Source organism: Rattus norvegicus, chromosome 17, assembly GCF_021556685.1.
Source record: "Rattus norvegicus strain SHRSP/BbbUtx chromosome 17, alternate assembly SHRSP_T2T, whole genome shotgun sequence".
Lineage (NCBI taxonomy): Eukaryota > Metazoa > Chordata > Mammalia > Rodentia > Muridae > Rattus > Rattus norvegicus.
The window spans coordinates 58,730,778-58,753,248 of record NC_141550.1 but is presented as its reverse complement, the minus strand read 5'-3'; the positions used below and the strand labels follow the sequence as shown (position 1 = coordinate 58,753,248).

The 22,471-nt window shown below is 41.4% G+C and overlaps 1 protein-coding gene and 1 long non-coding RNA gene across 6 annotated transcripts in view; one reads left to right on the top strand and one right to left on the bottom strand.

The window, feature by feature from the left end:
• Zfp438 (zinc finger protein 438) overlaps positions 1-11,832 on the bottom strand; it is a 121,882-nt gene extending 110,050 nt beyond the window's left edge. The window contains 1 exon segment of one of the 5 annotated variants that reach the window (NM_001443564.1): positions 11,678-11,832. The gene's annotated coding sequence lies outside the window, so the exon portion shown is untranslated. 5 annotated transcript variants of the gene reach the window in all.
• The window catches only part of LOC108348574 (uncharacterized), a 62,994-nt gene continuing 51,982 nt past the window's right edge, over positions 11,460-22,471 (top strand). Inside the window, exon 1 of the long non-coding RNA XR_015641725.1 lies at positions 11,460-11,553. This is a non-coding gene — a long non-coding RNA (uncharacterized LOC108348574). The remainder of the gene's footprint in view (positions 11,554-22,471) is intronic.

The following is a 22,471-nucleotide window of genomic DNA, read 5'->3' as shown; positions in this document are numbered from 1 at the left end:
AAATCTGCTTAAGGAAAATAACATACTTAGCTCATATCAAATCAGAAAAGTCAACACTATAGCCACATAAGCAACCAGAAAAAGCACAAGTTTAACACAAATAACAGAATCCCTAGAATGAGTGTGTACCCAAGCAGCTTCAGCACAGTTGAAAGCTGGTTAACTTGTAGCACAGCTTTGGAAGTCTGAAGCATGTATCCTATAGAAATATTAACCATGAATCACCCAACAGGAGCCAGTCTATCAACATCCTATGATACTATAAGCCTAAGACTGTCATTTTTGCTGCACCAAGACAGGATATTATTATTTCCTCTGGAAAATGCAATCTCTCTCAACTACCACTAGCACCAAGTCCCCGGGGCATGGCAACTGGTCATGGACTTTGTTCATTTCTCTAAAAGCATCTCATTTCTTGCTTCCTAGCTCTCTGGGTCAGCCACACTGAACTTCTCCCTGTAGGGTCTTCACACTAAGACACTCACATAAGAACCCTTTCCTTCCCATTACTGTGAGAGATCTCCACACTGAGCTACCCACTCCTGTGGCAAGTGTTCTCTTACCACAGAATACTTCATGTGTCATACTTCATGTTGACCATTCCTGTCAATCTCAACCTTAAGTTCCAGTAGCTGAAGGATTCATTTAACCCAAAACTTGTAACACTGTTTATCATTTTGAAGATGCTCAATATATTTGTTTATATGGAGGAATTTTCTTGAGAAAAACTATTTTAATGCTCTTAAATTTAGTCTGTTGAATTTATTTATTTATTTATTTATTTATTTATTTATTTATTTTTACTCTCGAGATTTTATTCCCCTCCCAGTCCACCCCCCTACTGTTCCACATCCCATACCTCCTCCCCCTCCCCACCCTCTACCCCTGCCTCTACGAAGATGTCCCCACCCTACCCACCCCACCAAACCTGTAAACTTCCTGGGGCCTCCAGTCTCTTGAGGGTTAGGTATATCTTCTCTGACTGAACCCAGACCCAGGAATCCTCTGCTGTATGTGTGTTGGGGGCTTCATCTCAGCTGGTATATGCTGCCTGGTTGGTGATCCAATGTCTGAGAGATCTCGGGGGTCCAGGTTAATTGAGACTGCTGGTCCTCCTACATGGTTGCCCTCCTCCTCAGCTTCCTCCAGCTTTTCCCTAATTCAACAGAGGGGTCAGAAGCTTCTATTCATTGGATGGGTGCATATATCTGCATCTGACTCTTTCAGCTGCTTGTTGGATCTTTTGGAGGGCAGTCATGATAGGTCCTTTTCTGTGAGTGACTATAGCCTCAATAATAGTGTCAGGTCTTGGGGCCTCCCCTTGAGCTGGATCCCACTTTGAGCCTGTCGCTGGACCTTCTTTTCCACAGGCTCTTCTCCATTTCCATCCCTGCATTTCTTTCAGACAGGAAGAATTATGGGTCAGAGTTTTACTGTGGGATAGCAAACCCATCCCTCACTTGATGCCCTGTCTTTTTGCTGGAGGTGGGCTCAACAAGTTCCCTCTCCCCACTGTAGGGCATTTCATCGAGGGTCCCCCCTCTTTGAGTCCTGAGTTTTTAGCCTGACCTATGTATGGTAATACTAAGGAAGGAAGTGATTTTCCAAAGACTTCTCTATTCTTTGAATTTATCCCTAGAAATTATTCTTGGGGAGAAAATTTAGAATTCATTTCCCATTGCCAGTTCACAGTCACTTAAATAAGTTTTCAAATCCCAGCAAACCAAAGTATACTTTCTAAATATTAAAGTGATCCCTTTCTTCCAGGTAATACCATTAAATCCCATTACATTTGCTACAAACAGCAAAATACCAATCCCCTATGTGAACTCTAGGTATGATTTTTCTTTCCTCTTGAGCTTAATATCCACATTTCCAATTGTCAACAGTTTTATCTAGTGTCAATATTCACCCATGTTAAACCAAGTGTCAGGATGCCCATCATTTTCAACATTAAGTGATATTCCATTGCATTGATACAACGTTCTGTTCATCCATAGATCACTTATTGATAGACAAATGTGGGTGGACTGAACTGATAACTACTACTACTAACAGCATGGTGACTTTTCACATGTAAGTTTTATGTGGCTGTGTGATTTTATTTATCATAGGTAGCTACCTGGGAACAGAATTGCAAAGGAATTACTTCTACTCCAATGCAACAGACAACCTGAGAACAAACTGGAACCCATGTTTAAAAACGCTCTTACTGCAAGGGAAGTAGAGACCAGAATCCCCTGGAAGCTAGTGGGCCAACTAGCTTGCAGTATGTAGCCCAGTGACAGAAACCAGAAGACAGAGACCCTGCCTCAAAGTAGGTAGAAGGTGAGACCTGACTCCTGAAAGTTGTCCTCTGACCTAGACATACAAACCCACATAAAAAGAAAATATTTTACATTTTTCTATTAAGTCGGAAAAGACTAATGATTCAGAACCTAGGTCCTGGTCAGACTTTACTTATGCTATATAAACATGTTTTAATAGCTCCATTAAATTTTAAAAATAAAACAGAAAACTACAACTCTAAGAAGTTAAAGTATTTCATACTAATAATACTTTCTAAACTATACATGGTTCCTTTTATTGTAAAATATACAAAATACTCACTTAGGACAAATAAAGACTATACTGAGGACAGATGGAGCCCATGTTCTGTATTTATTAGTACATTAATTTTTATTATATGAATTTAGTAAAATAAATAAATAAGTAAAAGGGTAGTGATGGGAAGATACATCACTTCACACGCTGAGTACCCTCTGTACAGCAATATAGAACTTAAGTATGCATTGTCACTTGTGGTAAACTGCATGCTTTAGGATTAAGAAGATATAAACTAGGCTGGGAGGGCAGGGCCTGAAGTAACTCAGGGACGTCCAGCTGCAAGAAGGGCAGTCTCTCAGTTCAATGCAGGGCTCTTTCACACTATGAACTTAGAGCCTGGGGGTCTTTGGGAGTAGCCCTCTGAGTAGCTTCAAGGTTCCAAGAGCAACTCCAAGTCTAAGCTACAAAAGAAGTTTGCTGAATTGCAAAACATAAAAGGTCAGAAAACAGATCAGTGTGTGTGTGTGTGTGTGTGTGTGTGTGTGTGTGTGTGTGTGTATCAGATATATATATCAGATCAAAAAGACAAGGTAAAGAAAAAAATAGGAGAATGAATAATGAAGCTGGGAAGGGGCAGAGTAAAAACAGGAAAGGGTGTGGTGTAAGCCAATGGTCTGGGTCAGGCCTTTAGCTACAAAGAAGAATTCCTATTGTAGAGTAGGTGTGTTTGCTTAAAGGAGCAGCAAGCAGCAGGCTTCTTCACCCAGAAGCATGAGACAGAACTCTTGAAGGCTACCATCTCTTGTCTTTCTAACTCTTTCAGTTTTCTTTAATTCCCACTGCCATTCTCCAAAACTCAGCGCCTTCAGAAAAGTATGACAGATCGTGACACAATTCTGCTTCAAACCTTCTAATGTTTTCTCCAAGGCACAGTAAAGTCCAGAATCCTTTCAGCAGTTCTAACAATTACCACTCTCCTCTTTGTTCACACTTCTCAATGCCAGGGATGCTCCAGGTCTTACTGACCTTGGGATACCCACGTGGATGTCTGTGTATGGTTATGTCTGGATACTGTCCTGTGTCTGCTCAGGTAATCCCCTTCTAAGAGCCTTTTTTTGATCACATTATTCAAAAACAGCATCTGTATCACTCTTTCCCTTCCCTTCTTCATTTTTTTTGGAGATAATATTTACCATTTCAAACTATAAATGCATATAAGCATATGTATATATTTGTCATGTGCACATATATACACATGCATACACACACACACATACACACACACACACACACACACACACACACACACACACCTTCACTTTACCATAGAACTAATATCAAGATAGACACTAATTCCATCTCTTCTTTGACTTAAGTAGCAACAGTATCTAGAACAGTGTCTGAAAGAAAAATGCTTAAGTAATATTTAATAGATGAATGAACAACCAACTTAAGCTCCCATTTTCCCCCTCTACTTCCCTGTCTATTCTTTTTATTAACCATGTTCTCAGCTTCATTCTTTTTTTCAACAAAACCTAAGAACAGACCATCTAGCTTTGCCTACTCCCTGACCTTAAATTCTCAATTTTGTGTTGTTGTCTATCTCTACAAGATACCTATGCATCTACCCAATCTGGAAATCAATGTTACAGAAAGCCTCAAGCAGAAGGAGTGTGGACCCTACAAATGCACGGCACCCCACCTGGGCAAGCCCTTCTTACTGCTCGCTATCCACTATTGATTAGATTCTTTCTTGGGTGCCAATCAGCTCCACTCTTACTTCCCACAGAATCATGTCCAAACTTCTACCAATTTTGCAAGCTTCCTACTCACCCCTTACTAAACAAATTATATCACTTCTATAGAAACAAAGGAAAGGTTATTAGGTCAGACTCCCTCAGTTTCCTCCTTCCTCAACCAACAACCATTTCAGAATCCTTACCTCCTTCTTGGCAGCACTCAGGAAGCAATGGCAGCACTGTCACTGACCTTTGCCTCCTGCCTTTTTAGCGATCTGACATCATTTATCCACTCACCCTTCTACAACTTCTTTCTCTCTTCTAATGACCCAATAACCATGTATCCCTAAAGTGCCTGATGCACAAACACAAGGACCTAAGTCAAATCAACAGAACCTACTCCACACTCCAAAAAAAGCCAGAAATGGTGGGGCTTGCCTATATTCCCAGAGAAGGGAGACAGAGATAGGTGGATCCTTAAGATTCCTTGGCCTTGTAGAACCAGCAGACTCCAAGCCAACTATAGATTAAAAACCCTATCTGAAAAAACAAAACAAACAAACAAACAAACAAACAAACAAAAAACCCAAGTGGGAGCCAGCAAGATGATTCCTCAGGCAGAGGCACTTGCCATCAAGCTTATCAAACTTTGGTTTGATGCCTTAGGGTTCATATAGTAGAAGGAGAGAACCATTTGCAAGCTGTCCTGTTTCTGTATGTTTAAGTAGGAAAAGAGGAAAGAAGGAATCTGGAAGAGAAAGAAAGGGAAAAAAATAAAAACCATCCAAGGTGAACGGTGTCTTAGGAACAATATTTGAGGTTGTTCTCCGGCCTGTCAGTCTTTATAGACACTCAATTACATACACATATAAAAGCTTGTTGATAGACAAAAAAAAATAATTCAGCCTTCCCAGGATTTTTAAAAATAACATATCACTTTTAAGTATTCCACAAAGCAGCCTGACTCTCAAATATAAAATATTCAGGAGGATGAAAAAAAAAACAAAAACAAAAAATAGAAACAACTGATATTTGTTATACACGGTTTTTAAGAATCAAAAGAAAAGCAAGATCACAAATATGTTCTATCAATTCAATAGCTATCATTGATATGCTAACATAAATGTGAATAAAAAGTACATATTCAAGAAAGGAAGATTGTTCACTAGCTACAAATAGGTAATCACAAAACTGGTTTTCAATCTATCACAATCAATCAACTTTTAAAGTCTATTCAACATTTCTTAACAATTCAGTTGAGAATTTCAGCCAGTCAGCAACTGTCTTACTTTTGAAACCTCAAAGCCAGCCAATCTCCAAATTCCAAGTTTAAAGTCAGCCAATCCTTCAACTATGTCACCTTTGAAAACTAGCCAGTTTTAAAATGTCATGTTTCCTGTAAAAGCCTGGAGAACTGTTGTGTCTCTTGCTTAAAGAACATGCAATCCCATCTTTGTTTTAACTCCATTTGTAGGGATCTCTTCATGCCAAAATTCAGCTAATATTGTGGCTATTTGAATATTAATCTTTTTCTTCTTGTGGGTAAGAAAAATATTTGTCAAAACAATCCAGTTTCATAAAAGGTAAAATTCTTCAAGAACTTTTAAGTATAATTATAGCCATTCTTTCCTGCAACTCTTCCCCATCCTTAAGACTTCAGTCTCATACCATCAACCCCAGTCAGTGGATGTATTATATAAAATATTAAAACATCTGACTGCTAAAATGTATACTAAGAATTAATTGCTATCAAATAATCTCCAAACAAAACAACTGCTTAAATAGTTAAATAGCTATCTCTTTTCAGCTAATAAAAATGATGGCCCAGCTTTGTTTTTATAAAATATAAAAATCAAAAATCTTATACTGTATTTATTTGGGCAGACTGATAAACTCTTGCTTACAATTTAAGAAATAAACAATATCACCACTTCTTATCACATTACAAAAGTGAAATACCTATTAGAGTAGGTTAAGACTGTTTCAGAAGGATAATACGTTAACCTCCAGAATATCATTCTGTCTGTAGATTAGCTCAGCATAGAAAAAAAAAAAACTAAAAGGAAATACCCTCAAATCTGACATGAAAGAGGCTAAACTTTCTATCTCTTTTTCTTTCGTATTAGAAGTCACATTGACAAAAATGCTAGAGACTCTGATTAAAAAGGGCCACAAATGGGTGTGCTCTCCCACACCGAACTCAATCAGAATAGCAAAGGGACTGCTTCTACAGACTTCCTTATGGAGCTGCAGGCAAATACCAATCAGAGCTGTATTTTTGTGGACTGCTTCTTGACCTACATCTTCTCACAAACAAAATTCTAAACAGCAAATCTTGTTACTGTATAATTTAGCAAAATCAAGAAATCCTCATTCAACTCAAATTTGGGCAGGCTCACACACACACTAATATTACCAAGGGACATAAGTTTATGTCCCAAGAGACCGATGTAGCCAGAGAACAGATTTGATGGATTTAAACAAAAGTCAAGTTCCTATAATAAGGAAATATTTGGGAAGGCAGTGTAACTCAATGGAAACAATAAAGGTACACATTATGAGCTGGGTGACCAGTTCCTCCTGTATATGACAGAAATAATAGCTACACTTCACAGGATTCTTAGGAAAATAAGCTGAATAACAGTAATAGGTAACTTTAAGTAGTCCTAGATATTAAGACTTAACTCCAGGTTCACTTTGCTTTTACCACTAACTTGTCCTGCACCATTTTTTTTAACCTGTCAAATTATAAAGATAATATATGCCCTCCACATCTTACAAATGCTGCCAAAAATCACATATGAAAATTGATACAGAAAATATTTTTGAAAATTAACAATTGTGTAACCAAGTAGCAATCCAGTGTGTGTAAAAACATGAAAGAGGGGTTGGGGATTTGGCTCAGTGGTAGAGCGCTCGCCTAGGAAGCGCAAGGCCCTGGGTTCGGTCCCCAGCTCCGAAAAAAAGAAATTAAAAAAAAAAAAAAAAAACATGAAAGAAAGTCGAGGTTGAAGAAATGGCTCAGTGGTTAAAAGCACTTGCTGCTCTTGAAGAGGACCAGGGTTTGTTTCCTAGCACCCATGTAGCATTCACAAGCATCTGCAACTCCAGTTCCAAAGGTATCCAATGCCCTTCTCTAGATTTCATGCACACTATGTGCACATGCATAACATGCAGATAAAACACTCACACACATAAAATATTTTTTAATCTTCATTGTTAAAGCATTCATTGAAAAAGAAGAGAAAAATGAATGAATGAATGAATGAATGAATGAATGAATGAATGAAAATCAAGCACCATAGTTTAGAGCTTAAATGTCTTCCAGAGGCTCACGTGCAAAAGGTTTGGTGTCCTGTCTACAGTGCTGGAACTTTTAGGGGGTGGAGCTTACTCAGACCTCCTCCCCACACTGAACTGTGCAACCATGGGTCTAAAGCAATGAGATCAAAGGTGTACGTGTATCCATCTTAAGGGGCTTGTTAACAGAGAAAGACTATCATGTGGAACTTTGGCACAGCACACTTTGAACAGTGGAAACCTGCCTAAGTATTTCACACACAGCCCCTTCACTGCTCTCTGCTATGCAAGCAACAACATTTCAAACCAGTTCCTTTTTTTTTTCCTAGTGAGTCCTGTCAACACTGAGGTAACAGAACTGGAAAAAGTCACCACTCCACAAAGATAGTCAAATATCAGAATTTATTTCATTTGGTAAAAATTTTATCAATGCCAAATAAAACTAATACAGATTTAGTAAAATATGCAAGACTTTGAGTAGTTCTTTTGTTCAAAAGGATTCTTGGGGAGCTTCCAATCCATCATGCAATTGCATAGGCCTTCTCTTGCTCCTTTGCCTTTTTCACACCCATCTCTCTCAAATGTGGGACACAGAAACGGTGTAGGAAGTCAGAATGAGCTCATCAGCAATGTATTTATGCATTTCTTCTACTCTGATGCTATCCCCACAGGTTTTTCCTCATGCTATGCTCCTCCAGGAAGAGAATCATGTTTATTCATCTCCAAGTTCCCCAAACTTAATCAACATATATACTTCATGTAAAGTCACTCTTACCAGCTGCGAATGAGTCAATGAAAGGAGACTAGAGCTAGAGATGTGAACAAGGCAGTAAACCTCACCTGCCCTGAACCCACAATCCTGTGGGGATGAGAGACAGAGGAATGGATGGTAGCTGCAAACATCCAGTCAGATAGGGAAGAGGCAGCTCCCACAGTTTTAGTTCCTTCTCTTGCCTCTTGTTATCAACCAAGGATTAGAAAAGAACTGTCTTTTCAAAAATATGTATTTCCATCCCTGACCACAGTCATTTCATATCTACTCAACATGTGCACAATGGGATAGATTACAGACATGAACCTGCATGGACTCTCAAGTTAGAGCACTTGGGTGTGAATCCCACTTCCAACACTCATAACCTCATGGCAACTGGCAGAGACTTGAGATAAGTGGTCAGAAGCCTGCCCTACTAGATGACTATGCATCCATTTTCTCATCTGAGAAATGTAAACAGTAAGTTCTTAGGACATAAAACTCTTTTAGGGATTAAGTGAATATATGTAAAAATACTTAAAACCTTGCCGGGAATATAGTTTATATATTCATTATGCTAATTACTATTGTTACTATCACTCATATTACTACATCTAATGAGCATCTAAAACCTAAGAACTAGACTTTTATTTCTCTTCCCAACCTCTCATCTCAGAACACAGCACCACTATTCTAGTTCTTCCACCCCAACCCTGAGAGCCATTCCTTCTCCTTTCCTTAGCATCCCTGGGGCATCAGTAAGTCCTGTCAGTAGTCTATGAGTTTCACCTCTTAATGTCACCTCCCCAACTGCCTCCACCAGCCTCAGGTACCACACCATATCCCTTCTCAGTACAGCACAGCAACACCTCCCTTCCAACCCCCATTTTCAGGACACCTCCACCACTCTATGACTCTACAGTTAATTCTCCATGGAGTAGAGTAGAAAACAGATGCCAGGCCTATGACACAAACTGTCTTGGGGCTTTCCATTAACTTCAGAGTAAAATGTCTACTTTGCCACAGACTCCAAGACCTCCCAGAGCCTATCGGATGTTCAAGGTTACAGACCAACACTTTCTTTCTCCATCCTTACCATGCTCTGAGACAGAATAGTCATTTGGAACACAGCCTCTTAAATCAGATGACCTAAATTCAAATGGTAAAAAAATGACAACAGTGCCAAATAAACCTAATGTAAATTTAAAAATATGCAAGACTCTGAGTCTCTTAAGCTTTTAGCTTGAGTACACATCTAACATGTGTGCCAGTTTCCTAATCTACAAAAACAAAGGTATTTTTCTTAGCTAAAAAGATGGTTGTAAAACATTCAGTGTTTAGAACTGTACCTTGTATATGGTAAGCTTCATAGGCCAGATGGTTATCCTGTCTCCATCCACCACACCCAAAGAGAGACTGAAGCCAGGGTAGGAGCTCTACCACTAGCTATATATTCCCCAGTCCTATTTCTACCCAGGTGGGCCCTAGACTCCATCTGAAATCACAGCAGTTCTTGAACTGTGTTTCTCCTGCCTTGGCCTCCCAGGGAGTTTGAATGCCACCACTTATGCTCCTCATGTGCTCCTATCCCACCCTAGAACAAGCCAACATCCCCTCCCCACACACAAACAACTTTGTGTGCCCATTGTTTGTGTCTACTTCTCCACTGTCCTGAGACAGAGTTCTTTCCAGGTCTGATTCATGGAAAGGGTCTGATGCAAACAACAATGCCATACTTAGAAAGCTGCTCTCCCTCAAAGTCTCATCTGATCCTTGTAAATGTTAACAAAAGCTATACTATCATCTCCCAGGTTAGAGACAGACTTTTAAAAACAGTTCTAAGACTTAGGCAACTTGTCTTTGGAAAACTACTAACAGGAGAACAAAACTTAGAAGTCCTGCTTTTATTCAAGGGGTCGGTCCTCTGTAAGAATATTAACACTCTCCACTGAAGTCACAAAAATGTGGCCTCTTAATTAATCTACTATATAAGTCCATCCTAGGGTGTGTATATTCCCTTCAACGTTCCTGAGAAGTACTGTACCAGAGTTGGAGAAGTGTTACAATGTTATAACTAACTCATTCATCTGAAGGCAAGATTTTTAAACCATACAGGCAGACAAGCTGACTCTACGCATTTGTGTTGAGTATATTAGTTCTGGGTTGCTAAAAACACTTTTCTGTAATAGCCAGACCAGGGGAACAAGTATTGCCAAGATCTCTGTGATAGTGATACCAGTTATTTATTGATTCCTGATCAACTATTACTGTAGCTGAGATATCTTCAGGTTCAAAAGTCATGATCCAATGGGTTGGGGTAGGTGTGTGTGGGAGGTAAAGCCATGAGAAAGATCCTTACATACAAGTTACCACACTCCTCAGAATAATAAATGTTGTCTTAACCGTTGTGTAGGATAACATAGCTTAGTTTAGCTCACAGGGTTTCAAGACACTTCGGTCCTTTGGAAATGAAAATAAAGAAGGCTTGAGGCAAGGCAACACAGGATGTAATTTGTCATCAGAGACCTGGGCATTTGCAGGATCCCAAGGAAAGGTGAACACTGGGCAGCTAGTCTTCGAAGGGGTTCTCCATCCCAGACTGACCAAGCATGTCCTACTGGAAGATGAGAATGGACTCTGGAAATCCCATCTCTTTTATCAAAGAATTTTAAGGAGGGCCTCGCCAGTTCCCGGTTCCCAGGCCTTAGTCGCCCGCTCTTGGCTGTCACAGGCCGGTGGGAAAAGAGCCGGCCAGGCTCTGGAACAGCCTCGCCTCCATAAGCTGGTGCTGCCGGGAGGGCGCGCTCCCACTTGGGGCGGCCACCAGCCCGGCGTCACGCTCGGCAGCTCCCGTGTGTCCCGAGGCTTCCCGGTGCCCGCGATCAACACCGGGACCGCGACAGCGAGCAGCCCGCAGGCCCCGCGAGCCCCGCAAGCCAGGCAGCCGCAGGATCCTCGCCAAACTTACAGTTTTCCTACTGCGTACGCGTCACGGCGGGGTGACGTCACGGGCCGGCTTCAACGAGGTCAGCCGGCGGGCGCGGCGCTCCAGCCTAGGCCCCGCCTCCAGCACGCGGCGGGAGACGCCCCATCCCGCCCTGCCTCGACCGGCGCGCAAGCGCACACGGCCAACTGCCTTGTGCCTGTGAGCTTCGCAGGCTGGCGTACTTAGTCTGCCACTCTTCACCATCTTCACAGAGCCCCAGAGGCGAGAAGGTAGGGGGGTCGATTGACAGAAAGGGAGAGACCACGGGATCAAATCAAGTTCTCGCCCGGGCTTAGGGCCGGCGAAAGGGTTCTTACGTAGTTTTTCCTCAGATACTGCCTTCCGTCCCCTCACCTGTTCACTAAAACTGCTACACGTTTGGTAACAGACACTGTTCTCCGCCGGGGTCATAGGGGCACCTTTCCCATGGTCCTTTGCGCTGTCTCACTTCTGCCCCGACCCAGCCACTCCCGCCCGCCCGCGCCCGGAGAGACACGCCCACTAAGAGTGGACCACGCCCCTCCAGACCAACCACTGAAAGCCCCGCCTTTGCCAGGCCGGCCGACACCCGGCTAGGCCACGCCCCCGAGACCCGCCCTTCCGGCTCCGACATTTCGCGGTCTCCTGCTGCAGAGCGGCCCCGCCCTCCGTGAGGTTCTTGCTGCCTATTGCTGAAGGGAGCATCTTCTACTCTTCTACTGCCTTTCCCTTTTTGGCCCCAGGAAACCTTTTGCAAGTCACCTGTTAAGTTTAACAAGTGACCTGTGAAACTTTCCAGGAAAGTTAGCTGTTTTAAGTCCAGCTCTGGATAAAAGACCACTGCAAAGAAAGTGAAGACAGAGTGGACCACAGAATCTGAAGACTTGAAATCTGCTTCCTAGGAGCCCCACATTACTCCTTTAGACTGAAAACCTTATTTAAAAAAAAAAAGCATTTCAAACTGTGTTGGAACTAGTCTTAGAAGAGGATATACTGAGTATAATTTGTATATTCATAATTCAGTATAATTCAGGATATAATTTATAGGCAAAAGGCCAGGTCAGGGATTTCGCCTGAGAGTTCCTGTATCTAAATCTAAACAATGATTTGTTTACACTTTACCTTGGGAGTAATGGCAGGAAAATGGTAGCTTTTAACCAGAGACGAGAGCTGGTTGAAAATACACTTCACTAAGACAGGAGGAGAGTTGAGTTCCATGCCAGCCTAAGAGAGTTCCAGGACAGTCTGGACCAAAGAGCTCCTGCCTCAAAAAAGTGAAGTACAACAATAATGTATTCCAGGAAAATATACATAATTCATTTTGAAAGAACTTAATCTGTGCACTTAAATACCATGTACTCTTTTGATTCTTATCAAATGACATCAGATAAATTTGTAGTCTGTACATAATTTTAACAAGACTTTTATTTTGTGCAACAATGTAGAAAAAATATCATTTTAAAACTTACACATATCTTTACATTGTATTTATTTTTCATCAAGAACAATCTTAATATACTGTGTTTTCATTATTCACATGTTTATAAGTCTTCAATATCATTTCTCAAAACATGAATTTTCTAAAGTAATCTTCTAATTATTACCTGAGATTCTCCCACAGGCAAATGTCATATGTAATTTTTTTCAGAGTGGAAATATTATATAGCAAATGTGTTAAACGTTTTCAGTATAGGTTTTAGTATAGCGCATGGTGAATAGACCGACACCCCCAAGACTCAGGGTGGAGTGCCTTAGCGTTCTGAGTGTCAAATCTGGACAGTGCAGGCATCTATTGTCTAAAGGCAGCTCTGTGCGCAGCTCCTCTCTCTACAGGAAATACTTCCATGCTAGCTTCTCCTTGCTCACTTACACCAAATTCAAGTTCATTACAGAAGCTCCACCAAATGTGACTGAGCTTCTGTGCAAGTATATTCTGTAATGCCATCTTTCACAGGTGAATGTATCTCCCATCAGAGATATTTAACATAGTTAGTGTGTACTTCAAGTTCCCTTCTCTGTCTTTTGTTTAACACATTTATTTCTTTCTTGCATGAAAGTGCAGGTCTCTAAAAATATGTGTGTGGGACTGTGGAGATGGCTCAGTGGGTAAAAAGCTTGCTTACTGAATAAGTATAAGGACCTGAGTTCAAATCTTAAGAATCTACTTAAAACTGGATTTAGTAACCCCAATCTGTAGTGGAGTGCTCCTATAGTGAGATGGGAGGGGGAGACAGGAGAATCTCTGGCAGCTTCTGGGCCAGCTCATCTACAGCATAATAATAACTAACAGAAACCTTGTCTCAAACAAGAAGAAGTCTAGGACCCAAAGAGAGACTCTTCTCAGACCTCCACATGTATACGTTGGTATGCATAAAGGCCAGCGAACAAATGTTCACACACACACACACACACACACACACACACACACACACACACACATCCTAACACACACAAACTTGTGGCATTAAGGGGAAAAACTCTGAACAGTCAAATGGTCCAATAATATTTTTGAGATTCTTTCATTTTGATATCGCTGCCCCTGGCAATCTACTTTCCAGAATCTACATAATACTTGCTTCATTTCTACTAAGCAAGCTGAGTAAAGCCTCACCTCACCTTTGCAAACAATGGCTGATGTTTCCTGGGAGTCTTATGCCAAGGACCACCCTTGAAACTGAGTGTATACTATAATTATTCCCATCTTATCCACTGGGCAAGCAGGACTTCAGGAGACAAAGTCAGATGCAGGTTACAGATAATAATAATGGAAGGCTTGAAACCTTAATTTCTAAACCACACTCATAATAATCATTGATCTGTATGATTTCATGTGAAAAATAATAATTTAAGAAACAACCAAAAAAAGGAAAGTCAAAGATGCATTATGTAAAATTTAACTCAAGACAGTGATCACTACCCACTACTCTAGGTTGAATATCCTAGGCCACAGCTTCTGCAGAAGACTCCTACTCTACTGGAGTCCAAGCCAATACTAGGAACCCCAGAGACCAAGCCAATCCCTGGAAGCCCAGATGCCACACAAGTCACCAAAACCCCAGCAGACACACCCTATGGGCTGGTCAATAGAATCACAGGCCACTCAGGACAGAAGACCAGAGGTGAAACAAACCAAGGGGACAAACATCCAAAAAATTATCCATCTGACAAAGATAATCTCAAAAATTGGCATCTAACCCCAAAAGCAGATGCCTAGAGGCCAGGTAAGAACATCAAAATGGCCAGATCAGCAACAGTGGCACCACCAGAATCCAGATGTCGTACTACAACAAGTCCTGGATATTCCAACATAGCTGAAGCACAAGAAAAGAAAGAACCTGAAATCCAACCCTATGAAAAGGATAGAGGCTCTTAAACAAGAAATTAATAAACCCCTTGAAGAATACAGAAAAACACAAAGAGGTGAAGGATATGAGTCAAATTGTTCAAGACCTGAAAATGGAAATAGAAGCAATAAAGAAAACACAAACCTAGAGAATCCTGGAGATGGAAAACCTAGGTAAGAGAACAGGAACTACAGAAAAAGCATACCTACAGAATACAAGAGGTGGAAGAAAGAATCTCAGGCATAGAAAATATGATAAAAGAATTTGATACTTCAGTCAAAGAAGATGTTAAATTTAAAAGTTACTGACACAAAACCGAGGAAATATGGGAAGCTATGGAGCGACAAAAATCCAAGAATGATAGAAATAGAAGAAGGAGAAGAATCCTAGTTCAAAAACTGACAAAATATATGTAACAAACCATAGAAGAGAAATTCCCCAAACTAAGAAAGAAGTGCACATAAACATTCCACTAAAATCAGGGACAAGTCTCTCCAACTCTCTCTGTATCTATTCAATATAGTACTTGAAGTTTTAGCTAGAGCGGTAAGACAACAAAAGGAGATCAAGGAGATACAAGTTAGAAAAAAGTCAAAGTATTGCTGTGTACAGATGATAACGATAGTATATATAAGTGACCTCAAAAATTCTACTAGGGAACTTCTACAGCTATAAATACCTTCAACAACATGACTAGATACTAGATTAATTTTTAAAAACCAGTATCCCTCTTATATACAAGCAATAAATGACTGAGAAAGAAATCAGGGAAGCAATGCCCTTCACAATAGTCACGAATCACATAAAATATATGGAGGTGACTAAGGAAGTGAAAGACCTGTATGTCAAGAACTTCAAATCTTTGAAGAAAGAAATTGAAGAAGATCTCAGAAGATGGGAAGATCTTCCATGATCATGGATTGAAAAGATTAGCATGGTAAAAATAGCCATCCTACCAAAAACAATATATGGATTCAGTGTAATTCCCATCAAAACTCCAAGGCAAATTCTTTATAGACCTTGAAAGAAGACAATAGTTAAAACAATCCTGTACAATAAAAGAACTTCCAAAGGAAAAGTATGACCATCCCTGATTTCAAGCTGTACTACAAAGCTATAGTAATATAAACCACATGGTACTGGCATTAAAAACAGACAGGCAGATCAATAGAATTGAATCAAAGGCCCAGATGCAAATCCACGTACCTATGGACTCCTGACTTTTGACAAAGAAGTCAAAATTATACAATGAGAAAAAGGCAAGAATCTTTAATAAATGATGCTGGTCTAACTGGCTGTCTGCATGTAAAAGAGTGCAAATAGATCCATACTAATCACCTTGCACAAAACTCAAGTTCAAGTGGATCAAAGAACTCAACATAACCAAATATACTGAACCTGATAGAAAAGAAAGTGGGGAAAAGCCCTGAATGCATTGGCAGAGAAGACAACCTCCTGAACAGAACACCGATAGAACAGACACCAAGATCAGTAATCAATAAATGGAAATTTCATAAAACTGAAAAGCTTCTGTAAGGCTGAGGATACCGACAATAGGACAAAATGGTAACCTACAGACTGGAAAAAGATCTTCACCAACCCCACATCTGACAGAGGGCTAACTTCCAAAATATATAAAGATTTCAAGAAATTAGGCATCAACAATCCAAATAATTTGATTAAAATTTGGGAACAGATGAAAACAGAATTCTCAACAAAGGAATCTCGAATGGCCAAGAAGCACATAAAGAAATGTTCGATGTCCTTAGTAAACAGGGAAATGCAAATCAAAACGACTCTGAGACTCCATCTTATACCTGTCAGAATGGTGAAGGTCAAAAAAAGTGACAGCTTGTGTCATTTAGGATGTGGAGCAATAAGAACACTTCTCCGTTACTGATGGAAATGCAAATATATAACACTACTTTGTAATCAAAATGGTAGTTTCCCAGAAAATTGGGAAACAATCTGCATCAAGACCCAGGAGTTATCAAAATAGCACCACTTCTGGGCGAATAACCACATCATATCACAAACACAATTGCTCAACTATGTTCACAGGAGCTTTACTTTTAATAACCAAAAGCTGGAAACAACCTAGAAGATATCCCTCAACCAAAGAATGGATAAAAAAATCTGGTACATTTATACACTGGAGTATTACTCAGCTGTTAAAGAAATAAATAAATAAATAACATCATGAAATGTGTAGGCAAATAGATGCGACTAGAAAATATCATCCCCAGTGAAATAAGCCAGACACAGAAAGATACACACATCGTGCATACTCACTTGTCAGTAGATATTAGCTGTATTCTAAAGGATATTCATGCTACAATCCACAGACCCCAAAGAAGCTGAGTAACAAGGAGGACTTTTTGGCTGATGTGTGAATCTCCCTAGGAGGAGAAATAAAGACCCTGTGGATGAGTAGGGGGTGAAGAAGTGGGGAGGGGGTACTAAGAAAGTGTAGAAGGGAGGGACATCAGGTGGGGGAGGATAGAAAGACAACTGGAATTGGGGGGCATATCCAGGACAAGCTAGTAACAATGTAATGCTACTTCCAGGGTAACCCTAGCTAAAACTCCTAGCAGTGGGGGATATGGAGCCTAACTGGCCATCTCCTGTAACCAGGCAAGCATTCCAATAGAGGGATTGGAACACCAATCCAGCCATAAAACTTCAACCCACAATTTTTCCTGCCTATAAAATGTGCTCTGTGGCACAAAAATAGTAGATATGGCCAACCAATGACTGATCCAGCTTGAGACCCATGCTATGAGAGGGAGCCCACCCCTGACACTGGCTGGAGGGCCAGGACCCAGAGACTGGATAGCCCAGAGACCTATGACAGAGCCAAACACGATTGGCAAAAATGTAAAAAGAAAAAAGTATCAGTGAAATGATTCCTGATGACACTTTGCTGTACTTGTAGCTTGGCATCTAGTCCAGTGTCATCACAGAGGCTTCACCCAGCAGCTGATAGGAACACATGCCGAGACCTACAGCAGAGCTTGTGGAAATCTGCTGAGAAGGAGAAGGATTGTAGGAGCCAGAGGGGTCAAGAACACCACAAGAAAACCCACAGAAAAAACTAAGCAGGTTCATAGGTGCTCACAGAGACTGAACTGACAACCAGGGAGCCTGCATGGGTCTGATATGAACCCTCTGCATATATGTTACAGCTGTGTAGCTTCATCTTCTTGTGGGACTCCTAGCAGTGGGATCAGGGGCTGTCTCTGACTGTTTGGCCTGCTCTTTTGACCGTTTTCCTCCTATCGGGTTGACTCATTCAGCCTTAGTAAGAGAGGAGGTACCTAGTCTTACGACAACTTGATATGCCAAGTTTGGTTGATATCCATGGCAGGCCTTGTCTTTTCTGAAGAGAATCTGAGGAAGAGTGGATATGGGGCCAGAGGTTCGAGGGTCTGGGAGGGGAGGAGTGAGGGAAAACTGTAGTCAGGATGTAAAAAATAAAATAAATGAATAAATCAATAAAACACTGACTACTGTGTATCACTAATGTCACAATTTCCCATTCTGTTTCTAGCAGATGATTCTGTTTTTAAGGTGCTCACTGCTGCCCAGTAAGTTAAATTTGTGCCTCAATGCATTTCCACCTTAAGAAGTAAAAAACATAAAATGCCTGATTTATTACATGTAATAATAATCTTGGTCAGGTGTGGTGACACCTGTCTTTAGTCCTTGTACTCTAGAGACAGTGGCAGACACATCTCTGTGACTTCAAGACCAACTGGCCTATGTAGTGAATTATAGGCCAGACAGAGAGTGTATGTCAGAAAAAGAAGAATGGGAGGAGTGGGGTGAAGAGAAGGAGGCTCTTCCTGAAAACACAGGGTTTTGGTCACTGTTTGCTTTATCTCCCCTCCCTGATATGCTAACCAAATACTCTGCCTCTGAGTTATATATGTGGAGGAGGGGGTCCCACAAACAAACCCTCTTTTTGATAGGAATCTAAGTTGCCTAGACTGGTGTTGAACTTCCTCTAGTCTATAGGCAGTCCCATACTTGAACTTGCAATACCTACCCCCCCACCTCAGTATCCTGTGTATCAGGGATTATAGATCTGGCACCAGACCATTTAATGCTTGAATAATATGTGTGTTGCATACTTAGAGCACAGCAGGCACAGCTAAGGATCTGATGCTAATGCAAACCAGCACTTTCTGTGCTCTCTCAAGAGTCTACAGTCACTGGGGATGATTGACTACATGAACTCAAAGAGCGTGTGTGTGTGTGTGTGTGTGTGTGTGTGTGTGTGTGTGTGTGTGTGTGTGTGTGTTGTACATGGCCCAATACTCAGGCAGCTGATGCAAGAGGATAACAAATTTGAGGCCAGTCTCAAAATAAATCCAAAGACTGGGTAAGTTTCTTACTCACACTTGCTGTTCTTATAAAGAGTAATAGGGCACTAAATCAACAAAAGGTATACTGAGAAGGAAAGCCCTTTAGGAAGAGAAACCTATGAGTAACAATGTAACATACTACTGAACTGCTTGGCCGTGTCTTCTGTGGATGGGGTCCCCTTACAGGCACATAACCTTGCTAAACTTCAGAGTCAGATTTATCTGGGAGGAGGGAACCTCAATTAAGAATGCCTGTGGGAGGGAGAGGTGTGGGGTGTGATGACCTCTTTCCCCACCCCTCACCATCTGCAGTAGTTGGGACATCTGGCCCCTGAGATCCTGAGAACTGAAGAGCTGGTCCTGCCCCTCACCAGCTATAGGCATTCAGAAAAGTGGATTCTATACTTTGTCTGGGCAACACAGTGGAGCTGGCCCTGATGTTAAAGACATGGATGAGTCAACCCCTAGGGTGTGAGCCAAATGAACAGGTCCAGACCCTCGACAGCTATAGCACTTGGGAGACTGTGTCCTTGTCTCAACTGGGCAGCACAATGGAGCAGACTCTGGAGGTACGGGTGAGGATGAACTACCCCCAGGGGCATGAAAGCAGATCTGACCTGCCTTCTGCCAGTGGCTGCACTGGGTGAGACAGTGCTGGAGGGCTGGACTGTTGATGTGGATGTAGAAGAGCTGGCAGGCTGACCAGCTCAGCTACCACCCAGGCCCAGATCCAGGGCTCTGAGTTAGTCCATCCCAACATCTGCATCATCTGTAAACTGTTGGGGCTGATCCAAAACTACAGGCTCTCCATTACATAGGACACCAACAGGATAATTGGGAGGAGTCCTGGTGAAGGTCCAATATTAATGGTGTCACAGAAGGCAGAGATCTCAAACCAATGACTCATTGCAATGAATATTTGCAAGTGAAGATGAGTGGCAGAGGTGTAAACACACTGCAACATAGCACAGCTTCAGTGATAAGATGTTTTCTATGCTTTGTTTTGCTTACAGCTTTTTGGGTTGTTTGCCTTTCATTTTCATTTGGTGGGATGGCAAGGGTGGAAGGTGGACATGAGGGGACAGGGCGCTGAGAGGGACTGGGGTGCGTGATATCAAACTCACAAAGAAGCAATAAAAAGTTGGGGGTGAGGGGAAGAATGCCTGTGTCAGACTGGCCAGAAGGCAAGCCTCTGGTGAATTTCCTTGATGATTAATATGAGAGGTAAAGTGCAGTGGGACAGTGCCACCATTGGGCTGGTAGTTCTCAGTGCTATAAGAAAGCAGGCTGAGATGGGAGCAGCATAACAAGGAGAATCCTTCCGTGGCCTTTTGCCCTGGTTTCCCTTCATGACACAACTTAATCTGGAAGATGAGACTACTGCTTCTTCCCCAATGTTTTTGGTCATGATGTCTATTACAGCAACAAAATATTACCACGCTCACTAGTTATTATTCTTGATAAGTATCTTAGTTGGGTGTTAGTCCTCTAGGAACTCTGGGGAGTCAGGTGAGGCCACCTGGAACCCTATTTGCATGCCATCTCCTGAAAGAGCTAAACAGACACCCAGGGATCATAACAATGATTAATTCTCTTAAACAAAGGGTTTAGGACAAAAGATGCCCTGATAGCCAAAGGAAGGGAAAGGAACAAATGGAGAAAGGAGAAGACAAGGAACCTGCCTTTGTTCCCAGTAGCCCTTCTCTTGATGGAGTCCAGAGCCAGCTGCGTGGTTTTGTGTTAACAACTGAAAGAAGCAAGCTGCTTCTGTGGTGTGTGCTGTATCCAGAGGCCAAGAACACAAAGGAGAAGGTGTACTTGAAATTCTGTGAGGAAAATGAACTTTGCCTACTCCAGTCTGTTGTCCTCTACAACCAGAGTATTAGGCGGACTATTCTGGTATTGGGTCTTTATGTAACCAGAGTATTAGGTGGACTATTCTGGTATTGGGTCTTTATATATTCTATTTTCAGGACTATTTCTTCCCTCTCCAACTGGCCTAGTAGAATGTACCAGGTGAAGTAGTCTGGCTCCCAATTCTTTCTTTATATATTTAATTTTTTTCTTACTATTTTTTATGGATGAGTATTTGCCTGCATGCCTGTGCCCATGGAAGTCAGAAGAGAGTGTCAGATTCCCTGGAACTGAGTTACAGACTGGTGTGAGTCACCATGCCATTCTGGTGCTGAAAACTTAAATCTGGTCCTTGGGAAGAGCAGTCACCTCTCTTAACTGCGGAGCCATCTCTCCAACCCCTGGCTTTCACTCCTAAGCAAATCACTGTATCTCCCTGCTTCCTCGTTGACTTGATCATTTCTTCCTTCTGTTCCATAGCATCACTTCCCCTGAACTATATTTATGTTTATCCAATTTTTACTTTATTTTGCTCACTTGTTTATTTCAAGATGGTGTCTTGCTGTGTTGCCCAAGCTGGTCTCAAACTACTGTGCTCAAGTGATCTCCTGCCTCAGTCGTCCAAGTGTTGAATCTAATAGGAATGCCAGCACTTATAGGTTTTTAACACCTTTTTAAAAAAATCAAATACATCTAGAATCAAACACATTTTAGAATTGAAAGAGAATCAAAGGTTAGTTTTTAGAGGCATGAAAGACAGTAAATGTGCCTTATTGATGACACCTTAGATTAAATAATGGGCAATACATTGCATCACAGTGACTTGTTACTTGTCTTCATCCCTCACTAAGCTATGGCTGTAGTTTACTCAGTACTTCCTTCTGCCAAATTTCTGGTGCATACAGTGCATTTTACAAATGTATTTCATGAACTTGAAACAGGAATGATGTACGCCAGATACAATGACAAGTGATGGTGTGAGGATCCAAAGTCATCAGTGCTTCTTATTGTCCCCGAGGCCCTGGTGGCCTGGGAAAATAAAGTCATCTCTCTCCAAATATAACCCTAGCTAAGTCCTTTCTGGCCCTAAAGGTCTATAATCATTCCCACTGACAAGTAAGCCAGCCTCTCTCTTTATATTAAGTTTTAGCATATGTAAGTCAACCTTTATATTGGATTCTGAAATTTTTTAATTAAAAATTATGTATTTATTTTTTGTGAATTTCACAACATGTATTCCAATCCCTTCCATCTCTCCATCCCTCCATATCTGTCCCTGTAACCCTCCCTGCAAAAGAAAACAAACAAAAGTCTCCCATGGAAGCTGTGGTGTGTCACATAGTACACCCTTTTAGCCATACAGCTTTACTTGCAAATGTTTATTGCACGGAGCCATTGGTCTGACTCAAGGTCTCTGGCTCCTGCCACACCATCAATACTGGCTCCTCATCAGGATTTCTCACAGACACCCCGTTGTTACCCTGTGCCATGGAGATGTGCTTTGGATCTGCAGGACCAGACCCATCATGTGCTCCACCAGTTCATGAATGGGGTGGATGTCAGAATGGGCCAACTCAGAATCCTGGATCTGGACTCCAGGTAGA